We start from the raw sequence: 18,220 nt of genomic DNA, 5'->3' as shown, positions 1-18,220 counted from the left end.
TATGAAAATGGGCTGACCCAAACACGCAAGACGACCCATGACAGTGTTGATGACTTGTTAGTCAGGAGTGTTATTTTGAAACGGTAATACTGGTTCCAGAAGTGCAGACATCACCTTGGGTATAATTATCTCCTTAGCTTCTCCCTAGACCAAGCTGTCCAACCTTGCTACTGGAGATCTAACTACCTGTTGATTTTCACTCCAGGCCCAGTTGTAACAAACAAGATTCAACTTGTTGACCAGGCTTTTCTTAGAATCAGATGTGTGGGATTAGGGTTGGAATGGTAATAAAAGGAACATTTTAGAAGATGGTAGCCTTCCAGGAACAGGGTTGGGCAGTGCTTCACTAGAGATTGATCATCATAACAGTGGTGCCTACTGTCCTTGAGTGTAAAAAACAATTGGAAAACAGTTTTAGCAAACTTTGTTTCATGTTTGAAGGAAACATGGACTTGGGAAAGCCACATCAGCTCCTGCCAAACCTTCAGCCTGTCAATCATTCTGGTCCTGGTTCTCTTCCTCTGCTGGTTGGTCCGTGCGAGGTATCCCCTCCCCCTTCCTGTTCCCTTACAGTGACCTCGCAGTCCCCTGATACAGCAGCTTTCATGGCAGAAACCCATGGCTCTGTCTGTTTGCCCTCGCTGTTGAGACGGTGAAATCAGTAAACATCGATTCGCACTTCAGCCGTTGCCGGGTGCCGCGCATGGGGCGCTGCGGCAATGTGTTCTTTGAACGTGGGGCTCTCATGTGAAGCACTTCCAAAATTGAATTCAGCAATGGGGAGCGTAAAATAAGAGGGTGAGAGACAGAGAAAGGCTGAAAGAGAAAGAGAGAGGGAGGGAGACAGAGAGACACTGAGTGAAGGAGACAGAGAGACAAGAGGATCCTGAGATTGAAAAGTGATAGAGAGCCAAAGAGGTGAACATTCCCTTCCAAAGGGAAACACAGTTGCCATGGTGTAGAGTAAACCCCCCCATTCCCCGCCGCCGGCCCCTGTGCTTGTTTAACACCCCCTCCGGCTGCCGTGACACCTGTCTCCGTGACTCCCGCTGGGCCGCGACGCTAACACAGCGAGACGGCGGGCCCCGGTAATTCCGGTAGCGCCGGTGATTATCCCCGTACTCAGGCGCCGGTTCTAGACCTCGCTCTCCTTGATTGGAAGAGAGGAGCTGATTGAGCCCAAAGGCCAAGCGTCTCAAATGGAAGGGATGGATCCAGTGTGTCTCTCCGGAGCCGGGGCTAATACACACTCCCGTCCAGAAAGCCGGAGAACGACCAGAGTGAATTGGCCGTGATGAGGTTTTCCTCTGGAGAGATAAAGGGAGTGGAGAGAGGTAGATTAGCCCAGGTGAGACAGCCTCGGCTGGGTGGAGACACAGTCCACCGGGCATCGCTACAGGAAGCGTCTGAGGAGAGGCGCTGGGGGGTAAGCGGCTGCAGGGAGGGGAGGTCGCGTCATGTGCTCGCGTCGTCTGAAATGCAGTTGGAAGACACACTTGGTCCCATGTATGTCTGTCACCACGCATCAGGCGCTTGCTGTGTAACTGTATAGATCTCTTTTCCACACTGCACAAAAAAAATTTGCAGTTTAGAAGATTGACAGCACTTCCAAAGTCCAACAATTGCTACAACTGGCTGAAAAGATATAGAGAGAGTAAGAGAGTGAGAGAGAGGGAGAGAAGGGCGTATAATTCTGCTGAGTGTGTCCGTAGTGAGCAGAGGAAGGAGAGGAGCGCTTTGAAGAGGTCACAGACCAGTGAAGCAGCCAGGAGGAGTCAGAAAGAGAGAGGGAGAGAGACTCCAACAAACGAGTGACTGATGGAGGGTCTGGGAGTTGAGAGCGGAGGGGTGGAGGAAGACGAGGGAGAGGGAGCGGCCTGCAGCTCAACCAAGCCAGTCGGAGAGCCCGGAGGAAGGGAAGAAAGAGAGGGGAGCAAGAAAGGAGAGATCAGGGAGGGGGGGTCAAGGGTAGACCACAGGCAACGCACTGTGAATAAGAGAATGTTGGTGGGGAAAATAAGAGTGAGATAGGGGCAGGTGGATGAAAAATCAAATTTATTTGTATACCCCTTTTTACACGCAAGCATGTCACAGAGGGCTTCACATACGCCAATAGAACTGCCCATCAACCAACCTAAACCCTCAAGGACCTCAAGATGACCACAAACTATACGGCTCAGACTAGAACAGATAAGATGGTGATGGATGGAAGTTGTTCTACACACACACACACACACACACACCAACACGCGTTCACACACACACACACACACACACACACACACACACACACACACAGGCAAACATATCCATCAGTATTGTATACCTGTTATGCAGGTCATGGACAGTGCTTTTACTCACAGAGAGAGTTCCGTGTTCATTTCGTCAAATAAAATGAGCGGCCATCACATCACCTGTTATCCCACACACCCCCGCACACTTTCTGTCTCTCTCCTTTTCGTTCTTTCTTTCTTTCTCTCGCTCATACACAATCGATCGCATGCTAGCACTGGGCTTGCATGCTAACGCAACGAAGATCCTTTTGGTGACATCAAGGTAATATTTTCAGAAGAGAACATACTGCATTGAAGCTTTGTTGAGCCTAGCTTTTCTTAATACCTCCAAATTTCAGCTTTGCTGCAGACTCTCATTCAGAATGATATGATGTGTGTATGCCTGCTGGATGGACAGCAATGGTTCTCCCAAGGCAGTCTGCTCTTTTGAACAAAGATGAAAGTAAGCTGATATAAAACAGTTTTTAATCACGTAGCAGAAATGTGATAATAGTTTTAATAACATGCCAGTGAATTTAGTCTTTCAATGTTTTGAAGTCAGTCAGAGAGGGAAAAGGTGGGTAAAAGTTTATGAAATGCTAATTGTTTTTAGCTATGAGCGATTTGGTTACATAATACCAATTATTTGTTTATCTGAACAGTTCTATACAGCCTTTGAGGAATGAGCAAATCAGATGAATGCCAGATTTACTGATAAGGACCAACACCGACAGATCAAACAGACTAGATTGGCCAATACCACCTTGGAAAGATGCCAGTGAAATGTTTACGCAATGCAAAAATCGTCTTCAGTCTCCAACCCTTTTTAACCATTATTCCTTTACATAATATACACCCTCCTTCTCTCTCTCTCTCTCTCTCTCTCTCTCTCTCTCTCTCTCTCTCTCTCTCTCTCTCTCGCTCGCTCGCTCGCTCGCTCTCTGACAGCATCAGTGGTGAGCTTTGATCTGCTTCATTAGTCAACTGTAAACAACTATTAATTAGAGGCAATTAATTAACAACGCATGAAAACAATCTTGGGAAAGTTAGCCACTCTTAAGACTGCCAAGTGTTCAAGGAGGAAGAGAGAGGGAGGGAGGGAGAGAAGGTTTGAGGGAGTTGTCGAGTGGGTCTTAGCATGGAAGTAGAGACAGAATGAGGTGTGAGGGTGTTTGGGTGGATGGGGGATTTACTGAGATGATTCGCTGGGCTCCCTTTGAGTTTCACAAGGTCATAAAATTCTTGCGAGCCCTTTTCAGTGGGCAAAACCAAAGTAAGTAAGTAAGTACGTAAGTACGTAAGTAAGTAAGACTTTATTTATATAGCACATTTCATACATGAATTGTAGCTCAAGGTGCTTTACATAAAATCAATAAAAACAATAATACAAGTGATAAATATTTCAAACAAAAATAAAAATCCCAATAAGATCTCTGTTCAAGAGAGAAAACAACTTTAAAAAGTAGGAAAACCCTTTTGAGATAAAATTACTTAAATGCTTCGGTAAAAAGGTAGGTTTTAAGCTATCTTTTAAAAATGTCTAGAGTGTTTGCTTCCCTAATATTTATGGGTAATTTGTTCCATAGTTTTGGGGCGTAATTGACAAAGGCCGAATCACCAGTCTTCTTATGACTGCTTCTGGTGACCTCTAATAGGCCTGCATTTGATGATCGCAGTGTTCTAGCTGGTGTGTAGTTTATAAAGGAGTTAGCAATGTAGCTAGGTCCTTGTAGAGCTTTGTATGTGAGGAAAAGGACCTTAAAGTCAATTCTGAAGGTAACAGGGAGCCAGTGTAAAGTAGCTAGGAAAGGACTAATGTGTTCTCTCCTTTTAGTTTTGGTTAATAATCTAGCTGCAGAATTTTGAATGAGCTGTAGTCTTTCAGTGGTTTTCTTGGGAAGACCAGTGAAAAGTGCGTTACAGTAGTCCAGCCGGCTGGATATAAAAGCATGAATTAACTTCTCTGCATCATTTTGGTTTATGAATGGTCGTACCTTTGCTATATTCCTCAGGTGAAAGAAAGCTGTTTTGGTCACTTTATTAATGTGAGAGTTGAAATTCAAATCTGAGTCCAGGATTACACCGAGACTCGTCACCTCTGGTTTAAGACGGGGTTAAGCCTCCAAGATTCTTAATAAGCATCTCTCTTTTGGATTTGGGGCCACATAGTAGGACTTCGGTTTTGTCTTCATTTAATTAGTTAGCAGGGGTTGCATTTCGTGGCAAGAAGGTTGTTCACAATGTGTGCTTCATGTTTTGGCTACTCGCGATGTTTTTTTGGCTATCTTGTTGTTATGATCAGTGACCTATGCACTTTGTAAAGCTCTCTCTTGGAAGTCGCTTTGGATAAAAGCGTCTGCTAAATGAATAAATGTAAATGTAAATGTAATTAAGAAAGTTATCATTCATCCATTTGTTTATTGCCAACAGGCAGTTGGTAATGGAATTGATGGCCGTTGCATCGTTGGGTTCAGTGGATATATATAGTTGTGTGTCATCCGCATAGCTATGGAAATCTATGTTATGTTCTCTGATTATGTCGCCGAGTGGTAACATATAAAGAGAAAAAAGTAATGGACCTAAGCAGCTTCCTTGAGCAACCCCGTAGCAGTTCTCATGTTTCTTGGACCTATGGTCACCTAAACTAACATAAAACTTCCTTCCTGTGTTGCAGAACACTTTTTTGTTGGTTTTCAGTGGTGCAACAGAGTCTAACACAGATAATAGTGCATCATTGAGGTTCTCTACCATTTCATTCAGAGAGCAATCATGGTAAGTCGGCTCATATAGAGCAAATTGTTCAGAAAATGTCATCATAGCTGTATCGTCTAAATATCTTCTATGGACTAAGAATTCTTTTTTGTTTTTTGTTAGGATAATTTCCACATTAAAAAGTATATAATGATGGTCTGAGAGGGGTAGATCAGTTATTGAAATATTATTGATATTTAGTCCAGTTGTTATCACTAGATCTAGTGTGTTTTCGTGCCGGTGTGTTGGGTCTGTTATGTGTTGAGTTAGATTGAAACTGTCAAGGAGATTTAAGAGCTCAATAGTTCTTGGGTCTGCTTTTTTATTTACTTGGATATTTAAGTCTCCGTTTAAAACTACTTTGTCATATCTAGTGACACATAGTGATAATAGTTCAGAGAATTCTTGTATGAATATTGGCGAGTGCTTGGGTGGCCGATATATAATAACAAAAAGTATAGATTCGGTTTTGAGCTCTATAGCAAGATATTCATATGATGTGAATTCACCTAGCTCAGTGATTTTGAACAACAGTTTAGAGGAGAAAATAGCTGCGACTCCTCCACCTTTTTTTGATGTCCTTGAAACTTGGTGAAAGCTGTAATCAGGCGGACACGCTTCTATAAAAGTTGCTGTTGCCGTGTCATTGTTTAGCCAGGTTTCTGTTAGACAGATGCAGTCTAAGTTGTTTTCTTTGACCAGATCATTAACTAGAAATGTTTTGTTATTTAGTGATCTAACATTTAGAAGGGCCAGTTTCATCTGTGGGGTATTAACAGATAAAACAGGGGTAGATAAATCTGTTGGAAGAATATGTATAGTTATGTGACTTCTAACACTAGTTTCAGGTTTGTAACCATGCATTTTACCATGCCATTTTCTGTTTGTGATGATGACCGGTATGTCCAATGAAATAGCATGGTGGCTGTCCTAGCGTAGCTTTTCTTTGGGAAAGTCACTGAGCTGTTCCATCACAAGGGAATTCATCCGGGGGTTGCAGATCTGTGCAGGGCCCATGTCCTTGCAGGAGGCTGTTTGAATGTTCTGTTCTGTTCCATGGGAGGTTGTTTGGGATGCGTCAGTCAGCTTAGACACAACAGGGATAGGGAGAGAAGCTTGATTTGTGGTCAGGAGCACGTGATTGATGTTTGCTGTTAGTAGTCGAGATCCTCTACGGTTTGGGTGGAGTCCGTCAGCTTGAAAACGGTCTGCACAGTTCCAGAACACATTGAAGTTATCGATAAATCTCAGTTTGTGTATCAGACAGACAGATGCCAACCATGTGTTGAAAGATAGTAGTCGACTGAAGGCTTCTTTTCCTCTGCGAAAGCATGCAATCGGTCCACTGATGAATACATCTTGATATCTGTTAAGTGTGTTCAGTAGTTGGGTGAAATGTTTTTTAAGTATCTCAGTGCCAGTTTTCTTGTGTAGGATATCAAACGAGCCAGTGTGGATGATAATCTTAGGGTTGTTTGGTTTATTGTTGAGGATTGTTTGTACCTCTGAGGACAGTTCCTCGACAGATGTGTTGCTAAGACAAATATTTTCTGTCTTTGCCAGTTTAACATGTGCTGTCATGGCATCTCCAATCAAGATAGTGGCCATATGTGGTGTTGTGTATGCATTTCTAACGTTTGCCTTATCAGTAGCTGCGGGGCCAGTTCTTATCTTATTTGGGTTAGCAATGATAGGACCTTGTGCTAGACCAAGGTTAGACACTGCGTCAGTGCTAGCAGTAGATTCTATAGTGCTAGCAGTGTTAGCTCCTCTAAGTGTTGATGGGCTGTGGGTAGTCTTAGCATACCTTGGATCTTGATAATCCTGTGATATTGTTGTCTGATAAGCGGGTGTGGGCGGCCAGTGGTGGGCGAAGGAGGACCGGTCCAAGAGGATCGACGGCACAGATGGGAAGCCATGACTGCACTTCACAAGACCCTCTTCCCTTTCGCCCCAACCCCTCTCCCCCCCAGTGCCAGTACGATTGTCACGCTCAGCGCGGCGTAAACCGTCCCGAAAACCTTGATGGGTGAAGTGGATCACGCTGGAGTCGGCCAAAAGGGGAAACCGGCGATGGAAGAGGTGGTGACGGCATCCTGGCGTGTCGCTGCTCCTTCCTCTTGTACGCCAGTAGACCGAAGCGCGGCCCATCCCCGGTGGATGCAGCCTTGCTCGACTGCAGCCTCTCACGGCTGCAGTCGCGGGTGTCCGCAAACGATAGGCTGATATTGCCATGTCCATCTGCAGGGGAGAATAATGTTATCATGGGCCGCAGATGGGGCATGTCCATACCATCTCTCCCTGGCTTGGCTGGAAAGGGAGGAGCAGGAGGAGGTGAGGAACGCCAGCCAGACAGCTCCTCTGTCAGTCAACCACCCTGACTGCCAACTAGCCAGCCAGCCACTCAGCTAGCTAGTCAGCCAGTAAAACCATTCAGTCCTTCAGCCGGCCTGCTTGCCAGCTGGCCATTCAGCCAGCCAACGACACTGACTGTGTTTGACGTTCAGGCCTAAGGCTAGGCTGTAAGGTAGGCTTGGCAGCGAGGGCAACTGAGACATTGCTTTCCTACGTCAGGGGAGGGGGGTTCAGCTTGGGGAAAACAGAAAAGGAACAGTGGGAGCAGAAATGGGTCGATGGACGCTTAGGTTCAAACCCTGTGTTGTTTGTCTTTGTTGGTTTCTCCTGTGGTCAGCTGGTAAGGTGTAGCGATCTCTGGTCCTTATGACGCCATTTAGAATGCCCCCCCTCCTCCTCCACACACACACACACGCTGAAGTTGATCAATGCAGCCCCTGGTGTTCATCCAGCAGAGTTTGACAGACACAGTTTTTTGTCCGTGTTTGTGTGGAATGTCAGTGGTTGAAATCCTATCTGACCAGCTTGAACGACTTCAGCCTGACTTAATCATTGGAACAAATGATCCAAATGACCTCACAACCCCATCTAATCTACTGTCTCTGCAGACCCTTGCTATTACACCATAGTGACAAATACTTATTCTTCCACTGCCTGTGGAACTTTGGTTTGTAATCCTACTTTTGACGCAAAACATATGTTGGTTTTGATTTGGTGTTTAACATAGAAAATGGCAGGCCCCTTTCAACTTGAAAATAGCTTAGTGTAACCTCAACGTCCTTCCTACGAATTCTCCCTACTTGTTTATGCAATTAAAACATTTGCCGTGGCAATAGATTGCAATGTTGCTGTGGGGAAAGAGATTTATGGGCTTACACGGAAAATTAAAAACAAACATAAAACACAGGTAATTAAAAAGCAGGTTGATCCCAAAAGGGATGGGGGGTATATAAATATAAATTATTCCTTGCTTTATTGACGCACATACAATGGGGTGCGCACACACACACACACACACACACACACAGCACACATATACAGGACAGACGTGTGTGTACTGGATGGGCTGATTCTTCTCCCAGCATCTCTCACATGTCAGGTTCTATAGAAGCTTCCAGACCCGTTCCAGCGACACAGAAGATGTATGATGAACACACCTGGTGCACTTACACACACACACACACCCATACACACATACACCCATACACACACGCACCCATACACGCATGCATACTGTGTACAAACACACACACAGTACACACCCCCACACATCTGTCTGTTGTGTTCACGCTTCTCTTCTCCCAGATGGTTGTGTTTGTAGTTTGGCTTCCCTCTAAGTCCCCTTTGTCCTCACTCAGAACCTGATCTTTCTCTTTTGATGTCTGTGACTCTGTGCCTTTTAAACGACCAGTCTATCCTTTGTGATCCCTTTCTCTTTTTCCCCTCTTGTCATTCTTCCACTCCTCCTGTTTAAACTCTCCCTTTCATCCCCTCCTCACATCCCTCCCTCTTGCCCTCAGCGGGAATCTGGTACGAGGACCAGGTAGTGATTAATTGGTGTTGTGTGTGTACTCACCATGGACCCTGGAAGGGTTTATTGCCATCCCTCCGCCCCTCCGCCCCCACTGTCAGCCTATCTCCCTCCTAGCCGTGCTCTTAAACGACAGTAGCCATGCTCACACACACTCCACTTCTCCCTGCATCTGGGGCGACGTGTGGATTGAGCGCGCACAATGGCCACCTCGGAGCCAGGCGAGAGGGGGAGAGAGAGAGCGAGAGGGAGGGAGGGAGGGAGAGAAACCGACAGAGACCAGGGAGGGAGGGATGGAGGTAGAGAAAGAGAGGGGTACCGATTTTCGTGGGAGGGGACGTCTAGATCCTTAAAGGCTTGCTGCCTGGTGATGGATCTCTTGGCGAGCAGCTGCAGCCCTCCCTCCCGGCCCCCCAGCACCCCCCCCCCCCAGCCCCAGCCTCCCTCCCAGCCCCCCGGCCCCAGCCTCCCTCCCAAACTTTTGCCCCAGGCTGTGGAGATGTGCGTCAGGCCCAGGTGTGGAGAGGGAGGGAGGGGGATAGGGACAGTGAGAGGGAGAAGGGGGAGAGAGAGAGAGAGACAGAGAGGCAGACATTAGACTAGGCCCAGTTGGCCAGCTGGAACGCCAGTGCTATTGCTTTTTCAATGCATTTGCATAGACAAAATGTGTGTTTTTTTTTTTTCTCTCGCTCTTTCTCTTTGTCTCTCCATTTATCTACCTGCTGTCCCTTCCATTCCATTCCACCATTATTGTTTTATTCAATCTCCTCCTACGCTCTCTCCTTTGGGCTAGCTATCTCCTCATCTTTCCTTCTTTCCTCACCTTGCTCTCTGTTGGTTACCGTCCCCCCGCCCCCTCTCTCTCTCCCTCCCTCTCGCTCTCTCTCCGCTCTGTAATGCTAGCTTTCCTCCCCCATCTCTCTGGCTCTCGCTCTGGGCTTGCTGAAGTGTGCACTTTGCTTATGTGCTGTGCTGCACTTCTGGAGATGGACGTTTTCCTTCTCCTCCACGTTCATATTTTAGACCCCCTCTGAATTCCTCCATCCCTTTTCTCCTTTCATCTCCTCCTGTGGTTCCATTTCCCCACCCGCAGGCGTCAAACAACATCCCTACTGTCGACCTCACCCCCCCCCCCCCTTCTGGCCTCTGCATCTCTCTCCCTGGCTTCTCTCTCTCTCCCTTTTCTGTCTCTCTATTTTTGTCTTTCTCACTCTCCCCAGCCGTTCTAACTCCCCTCCCTTCTATGTTCCTCTCCTTACAGCTCTTGCCCCCCCCCACCCCCCCTCTCAACAGCCCCATCTCCCCCAAAGTCTCGGTGAAAGTGGGTGCAAAGCTTCACTTTTTTCTTCTTCTTGAGCCTTGAGAAGTTTAGCCTCGTTTATAAAAAATCATTTTTAATTTGCTCATTTTTCTCTGCAGGCCAAACCGAGATGATGTCGAATGAGTTGGGATGGGGGTGGGAGTGGGGGGGGGGTAGGTAGCTGTAGGATCTTATTAACCCACTCCCCGTATTCTGCTCTTTCTGCCGTTTCATCTCTTCTCTACTTGCTCTCCTCTCCTCTCTTCCTTCCATTTCCATTTAACCGTGTTTATCTTTTTATCTATTATATATCGGCGTCCGTCTATTCCTCTCCTGACTCATCACGTGGGCTTGGGTACACTGTGTGTGTGTGTGTGTGTGTGTGTGTGTGTGTCAGGGAGTCAGGTGGCTGAGCGGTGTGGGAATCGGGTTAGTAATCTGAAGGTTGCTAGTTCGATTCCCGGTCATGCCAACTGACGTTGTGTCCTTGGGCAAGGCACTTCACCCTACTTGCCTCGGGGGAATGTCCCTGTACTTACTGTAAGTCGCTCTGGATAAGAGTGTCTGCTAAATGACTAAATGTAAATGTGTGTGTGTGTTCCTTAAGGACTTCAGAGATATGATTCTTGGCTCGTCTGTTATTCCCCTCACACGTGCTGGCGCACACACACACACACGCACATCATTGTGCCACTGCTGTTATCATGCTGAACACATACCGTGTGTGTGTGTACAAAGCTGCAGTCCAGGGCTATCCAGAAGGTGTCACTGGTGTTGGGAACACACTGTCCATGCCAGACACTGGATCTAGCAGACTTTCACACTTTGAGAGAGCGCTAATGTTCCATAGCGCACCCACACACGGACAACACACACACACGGGCAACACACACACACACACGGACCAAACACACACACACGCTCACACATACTCCTTAGTCCATGTTCTTGTTTCGCTCCACTCCTACACATAACACACACACATACATAGGGCTCTTCAATGATGACGTTCAGTTCAGACCTCCACTCCCAGCCTCCCACTCACAAGCACACACACACACATGCATGCAGGGGGCCAGTTTAGTGGATGGATAAACAGCTTGGAGATGAGCTCTCCCAGAGGACAGGCTGAGGGATAGGAGACAGAACGATTTAGTGCTACCTCCTTTCCCCTCTACTCTCCCCTACAAAGTCTGCTCTCCTTCTCATTTGCTCCCCCCCCCCCCCTATCTTTCATTTATCTCTCTTTCCTTCAGCACATCCATATTTCTGGCTTTCTAGCCCCCAGCCTCAGAAATGTACCACCAGAAGGAGACGCTTCCTGTTGGCAGCGTCTTACCCCCTCTATCTCCCCTCTTTCCCCATCTCCTTGCTGTCACACCAACAAATCCCATCTCTTCCTGTACGGCTCCCGCTCCCCCCCGCTCTCCATCCCCTCTCTTGCTCTCTCTCTCTTACTCTCTCTCTCTTGCTCTCTCTCTCTCTCTCTCTCTCTCTCTCTCTCTCTCTCTCTCTCTCTCTCTCTCTCTCTCTCTCTCTCTCTCTCTCTCTCTCTCTCTCTCTCTCTCTCTCTCTCGCCCTCTCCCTCTCTGGTCCAGGTTCACCTACTCTAAACACTTTCAGGGGTTGGGAGGGGGCAGCCTACGAGGAAGGGTAGATGGAGAGAAAGAAAGAAAGAGAGGCGGGGGGGGGGGGCTGCAGTAGGGGCGGAACAGGGCCTGGGAGGGGGGGTGGGCGAGCGCGGCGGCCCAGCATGGCCAGGGAGAACCCAAGCCACAGTCAGGAATCGGAAACACGTCGGGCAGCTTTAGATTAATCTCCTTAATTGTGCTTGTGAAAATTTGGGTTGTGACACACTTGTTATTGCTTTGTGTTATTAATAAAAGAGCAAAAGAAACGAGAGATGGAGGGAGGGAGGTGAGGGACGGGAAGGGGATAGAATCAATATGGGAAGCTTAGAAGGAAATTAAAACTGGCGAAGGGACAGTGGAGGACAGGGTTTGGAAGCTGTTATTAGCTGCTCGATTTAATGACTGGTATTTTACTGGTTGGAACAGGCCGACACAATGGGCAGTAATTGGTTCTGCGATTGGACCCTGGTTGCAGCTTCCTTATTTAAAACAAAGCTGTTTCGGATCCCAGCACAATGGTGAAGAAAGATGAGAAATCAAGGCATTGAAAGGACAGATTTTTTTTGTTCTTTTTTTCTCTGTGTTACCTCTAGCTCTCCCTCTCTTTCTTTATATATATATATATTAGTATCGTTATCTCTCTGAATGACTTCATTCATAAAAGGACAAAGGACAGTTGATTAAAAGAGAAAACCCAGGTACATTTGAATGAGTGTGTGTGTGCACGTGTGTGTGCACGTGTTTCCATCCAGGTAGCAGATCAGCTTGTTGATACACCTCTGATTTGCATATCACAACTGCTACATAATGTAAATGGTAAGTAATAAATAAGGGAAGGTGGAATCAAATCAGCAGAGTGACACACACTCACACACACCAGTCACCCCCAGCCCCACCATCGCTGTTTGATAGATTGATAGATTCGAATTTTATAAATGTATTTATTTTTGCTTCGATTATTCAATATTTACATTTACCACACAAATCAACCGCCAGTGAAACTCTTTCAATTACATTGCACATCTCCTTGTGTAAACATTGCGTGTTGAGGAAATGTGATTCTGTAATAACTGCGTCTCCAGGACTGATGACAGGAGTGCGAAGCGGGAGGAGCAGAAATGAGGGTTTCAGCGGCAGCCTGCATCACGTAGCCTACCTTACGTTTGATCACGTCTCCCCAACTTGGTCCCCTCCACCCCCCACCCCCCACCAACCCTCATTAAAACCATGACGAACAAGGCTCCAAAAATGATTACGATGACTTCATGCTATTCTGGGATGGACCTGAAGCAAAGCACGACCATTCTTACGTTGGAGCACGTAACTGTCTTGTCATTCTGTCTCGCATACAAAACTGCAGACACACAAACACATACACACATACACACACACACACACACACACACACACACACCGATGGTTGTTAAAAGGGACATGATAATGAGTATGGATCTGGAGTGGTGGCTGCTGTGGAAGTGACCCACTTTATTTGAAGTGGAGAAACATCAGTTATTATCCATATTTATCACCATTAGGCCCTAAGACTCTGCTGTTGAACACACACCCCGATCCAAGCCTGGGGACCACACACACGCACACACACCCTTAGGGTAGGGGGGGGGGGAGAACTACACATGTGTGCCAGGGGCCGTCTGATGAAGATAAGAAAGGAGGAAGATGGAGAAGACTGAGTGTTGACGAAGAACTTCCTGAGAAAGGAGAGAATGGTGTATATTAGAGCCAAAAATGGAAGAGAAAAAAGACCCCAAAAAAAGAGAAAATTAAGAGATTGCAGTTGAGCCACGGGGCAGGACGATTAGAATTTCCAGATCATAATTACTCAGAGAGAGCGAGGGAGGGAGAGAGAGTGTCAGAGGCCGTGCATTCTGGGAAATAACAGCCTTAACCTGAGTAGGCGGGTTCAACTGAGGAACATCGAGAGACAGTGAGGAGGGTGAGAGAATGAGGAAAAGTGGAGGATGGAGGGTGAGAGCGGGATGAGACGGGGGGGTGGGGGTGGGGGGGCGGGGCAGAGGGGTTGGGGGGGGGGATAAAGGGATTAATCTAATCAGATGTAATCCTAGCGGTGATATTAGTGTGAGTTATTTTGGGGGGCCAGAGAGGGAAAAGGGAAATGGATTATATCTCTAAATCATTTTAATGATGATTCCCCCTCACTATTAAACCTCAGCCAACAGGCCAAACAAACAGTGTAATTAGAGAAGATGAGGAAATGGGAGTTGGTCTCGTTGAAGCTCATCTACTGAGTGGAGAAACAGGAAGACCTTCAGACACAACGGAGATGGCCTTTATTAGCCCAAAAATTCATCACATCGGGAGAACAAAGTTTCCTCGCTTCTCGCTTCCAACCTAATTGAAACGAGGCAGGAAATGAGAAGCTGAACATAGGGACAGGTGTGACCCGGAGGAGGGCGGCGGTGATGGCAATGATGATGATGATGATTATGTTGGCGATGAAGACAAGGACGAGGAGGTGCAGGAACTAGAAATGTCAAAACCGGCAACAGTCAGGCTTCAAATTCTCGCTCTGACCTCCCCTCCAAGGACAACGCTCTGTAGATAAAGTGGGCGTGGCCTCTTCACATGCAATACTGTGAGTCAGGTGGCTGAGCGGTGAGGGAATTGGGCCAGTAATCATAAGGTTGCCAGTTCGATTCCCGGCTGTGCCAAATGACGTTGTCTCCTTGGTCAAGGCACTTCACCCTACTTGCCTCGGGGGGAATATCCCTGTACTTACTGTAAGTCGCTCTGGATAAGAGCGTCTGCTAAATGACTAAAGGTAAATGTAAACTGTTATGTAGGGAGTCAGATGGCTGAGCGGACTGAGTCGGGCTATTAATTAGAAGGTTGTTGGTTCGATTCCCGGCCATGCAAAAATGACGTTGTGTCCTTGGGCAAGGCACTTCACCCTACCTGCCTTGGGGAGAATGTCCCTGTACTTACTGTAAGTCGCTCTGGATTCTCCAGTATATGGCCGAGTGACTCAATGTACATGGATATACACAGCAGATGCTGTATAAGCATTTATCTCTGACCGGAAGTCGAACTGAGTGGGAGAGCGAAGGGGTGTCTGGTGTGTGTGTGTGTGTGTTTGCGTTGGATGAACAGAAGGAATCGGTAGGTGAGTGCAGATATGTTGATCCCAATGGAGCTGGGAAACCTTCTGTGAAGAGACGGTACAATAGAGATAGTACAGAGAGAGAGAGAGAGAGGGAGAGGAGGTGAAAGGGGAACAGGTGTATGTGTGTGTGTGTGGCTGCAGCAGAGTGCTGGATAACAGCCGTGACCTGCTGCCCTTAGAAGTGTTTCGACACCGACCCCTTGGCTGTCTCATCAGCGGTGCTACCACACATGGATACACACACACACACACGCACGTTAAACAAGACACCAACAGTCTTTCTTTCGCTCTCTCTCGCTCTCTCTCTCTCTCCCTTGCTCTCTCTCTCGCCCTCTCTCTCTCTCTCTCTGTCTCACTCACACACACACACACACACTCAGGAGTAATCCAACCATGACCCAGAGGATATGCAGGTAATGCACCTCAGACACCCTTCTCTTTTCTGTCTTTCACTCTCTTCTCTCTCTCATGTATTTGTCTATCACTCTCTATCCATCTTTCTCTCTTTCACTCTCTTCTCTCTCTCTCATGTATCTGTCTATCTGTCCCCATCTTTCTCTCCTTCACACTGTCTGTCTCCCTCTTGAGTTTATTCCTCTCTACTCCAAATCCTCATCTCCATATTCATCACAAGTCATCTAAGACTGCAATGTGGCTGGCTGGCTGACAGGCCTGCTGGCTGATTGGACGGCTGGATGATTGGGTGGCTGGATGATTGGGTGGCTGGTTGTATGTTTGGGAAAGAAAGCTATCAGAAATAAACCTGCAGCAGCAACGACTTGCAGAACGGAGAAAAGCCATTTGAGTTTCCAATGTAGCGTGCAGTCACAAAAGTGTGTGTGTGTGTTTGTTTGTGTGTGTGTGTGTGTGTGTGTGTGGAAAGTTTAAAATGGGGTTTGGAGGGCCGATTCAGGTCACATAGTAGTTTGAATGCAGGCCAACTGTTGGAACACCATTAGCATGGGGATTCTAGGGGGTTTTATAGTGTCAATCTCTTTCACTTTCAGACTGACGCTGTAAATACGTTTTTCCTGGTACAACAGCAAGAATGAGAACTAAAAACTGAAAGTCTGAAAATATACAATGAAATAAGGGAACAAATTAGAGAAGGGAGATGTGAATGGGGGTGAGAGTAAGAATGAAAAGGAGTCATAGAAAGAGTGCTTTAAATCCTTTCATTCTTAGTTTGAGCCGTACCCATGATGCAATGGAAGGCAATGTGTTTTGGCGGGGGCGTTTTAAAGAGTGGTTTAGAAGTAGTTCTCTCTCTCTCTCCCTTTTCTTTTTGAAACTGGTGCCACCCGCATAGCTGAAAGGCATCTACAGTCCAGCCCTTGATCAAAGAAACAATGTCACACTAAGGTGGTATATGAACACACACACACACACACACCAAGGTTAGGGCAAGTCTGATGTCAGTGAATGACTTGTTGAAGCCTGAAGTATAACAAATTCCTCATCAAACCTGTTGAACCAGTTCTGTTCATCACTCACCAGGAACTGCTACGCACACACACACACACACACACAGCGTTCACACACACACAGCGTTCACACACAGCCCACACACGGCACACAGTCAAGAATGGAGTTATTAAGTGTATGTTACTCGTATGTACACTGTATGTACAGTATATTATGTATATTATTTTTTCTCTTACTGAGTCAAATAGCCCAAAACGTCCGAAACAGCTGTCCCCTGTCCCATTTTCACCCCTCCCTTCCACCCAACCTCCCCGTCTTCTCTCCATATTTGTTCTCTTCTCACCTGTTCTCTCTGGTCTTTCACTCACTGTATCCATCTCTCATGGTATCTGAAGACAGGCGCATGTAGCCAATTATGCTCCCTGTTAACGAGGCAGATAAATCTAATTGCTCTCTGGGCTCACAACGGCTGCTTCCTCTCGGCCCACTGGAAGGGCATCACTCCTTCGCTCCCTCCCTCCATCTGTCTAAGCCTCTCTCTGTCTCTCTCTGTCTCTCTCTGTCTCTCTCTCTCTCTCTCTCTCCCCCCGAATCTCCCTTTTCAGCTCTCAGCATGTCTGTCATTTCAACCCCTCTCTTTATCTTTGTGTCCACTCCTACCTCTCCAGCCATCTGTCTCTCCATCCACCCACCCACTTACTCATCTCTCTCTCTCTCTCTCTCTCTCTCTCTCTCTCTCTCTCTCTCTCTCTCTCTCTCTCTCTCTCTCTCTCTCTCTCTCTCTCTCTCTCTCGTCTCTCTCTCTCTCTCTCTCTCTCTCTCTCTCTCTCACTCACTCACTACACTCACTCACTCACTCACTCACTCACTCTCTCTCTCTCTCTCTCTCGTTCTCATTCCATCCCTCTCTATGTTCTCCTTCCTTTCTCCCTCATATGATCCTCCCCCCTGTGTGTGCGGTCAGTGTGGATGAGTGTGGGATGGGAGGTGGAAGGTTGAGAGCTGTGGGTTGGATTGGTGTTCAGAATGGAGACGATGGATTGGCTGTTAATCGGTGATGAGGCCTGGTGACGAGGTCACACATTGCTGCTGGAGTCGGAGTGGATGATTGAGCGCACACATACTCTTTCTGGGTCCACGAATACACACTCGCAAACAAACGTACGCAAACACTCGTACAGGGGTGTGAACACGCGTACACCGGGGTGCAAACACAGGCACACCCGTGCAAACACAAACTTCACACTACCATGTCAAACACTTTATAGAAACAGCCCAAAACGTTTACAGTGTATTAATGTGATGTCAACAATTTTCGGACCCCCCATGGTGTTGAAATGTGTTTTGTACATACTGCTGGCTCTAATAGACCTTTATAGTGTTTGGACCCGTGTGTGTGTACTTGTGTGTGTGTGTTTGTGTGTCCGGGCGCTGTGTCTGTTCAGTGATGAGCTGACTTCTCAGATCTCGGCTGGAGACGCCGTGTGTCTCCGAGGACTCTGATTGGCTCAGCATGGAAGGATGAGCTTGAGGTAGATGAGGTGGAAATGAACTCAACTCAAAGCTACTCTCTCTTATTCTCTTACTCACACACACACATGCACACCGACACACACACACGTGCGGACAAAGCCACGACCCGACATTCACGTTGAAACTCAAAACACACAAAGCATGATGACTCATACACACACACACACACACACACACACCTAGACACGCTACATTCAGAGTGCCAGTGGTCTCCTCTCCATCTCTGTCGGCGATGTTGGGAAGGTGGGCCGGGGCAGGCATGATTGGGTAATGATAACG

This window comes from Osmerus mordax, chromosome 6, assembly GCF_038355195.1.
Source record: "Osmerus mordax isolate fOsmMor3 chromosome 6, fOsmMor3.pri, whole genome shotgun sequence".
Classification (NCBI taxonomy): Eukaryota; Metazoa; Chordata; class Actinopteri; order Osmeriformes; family Osmeridae; genus Osmerus; species Osmerus mordax.
The sequence above is the reverse complement of the archived record's forward strand: the minus strand, read 5'-3'. Positions refer to the sequence as shown.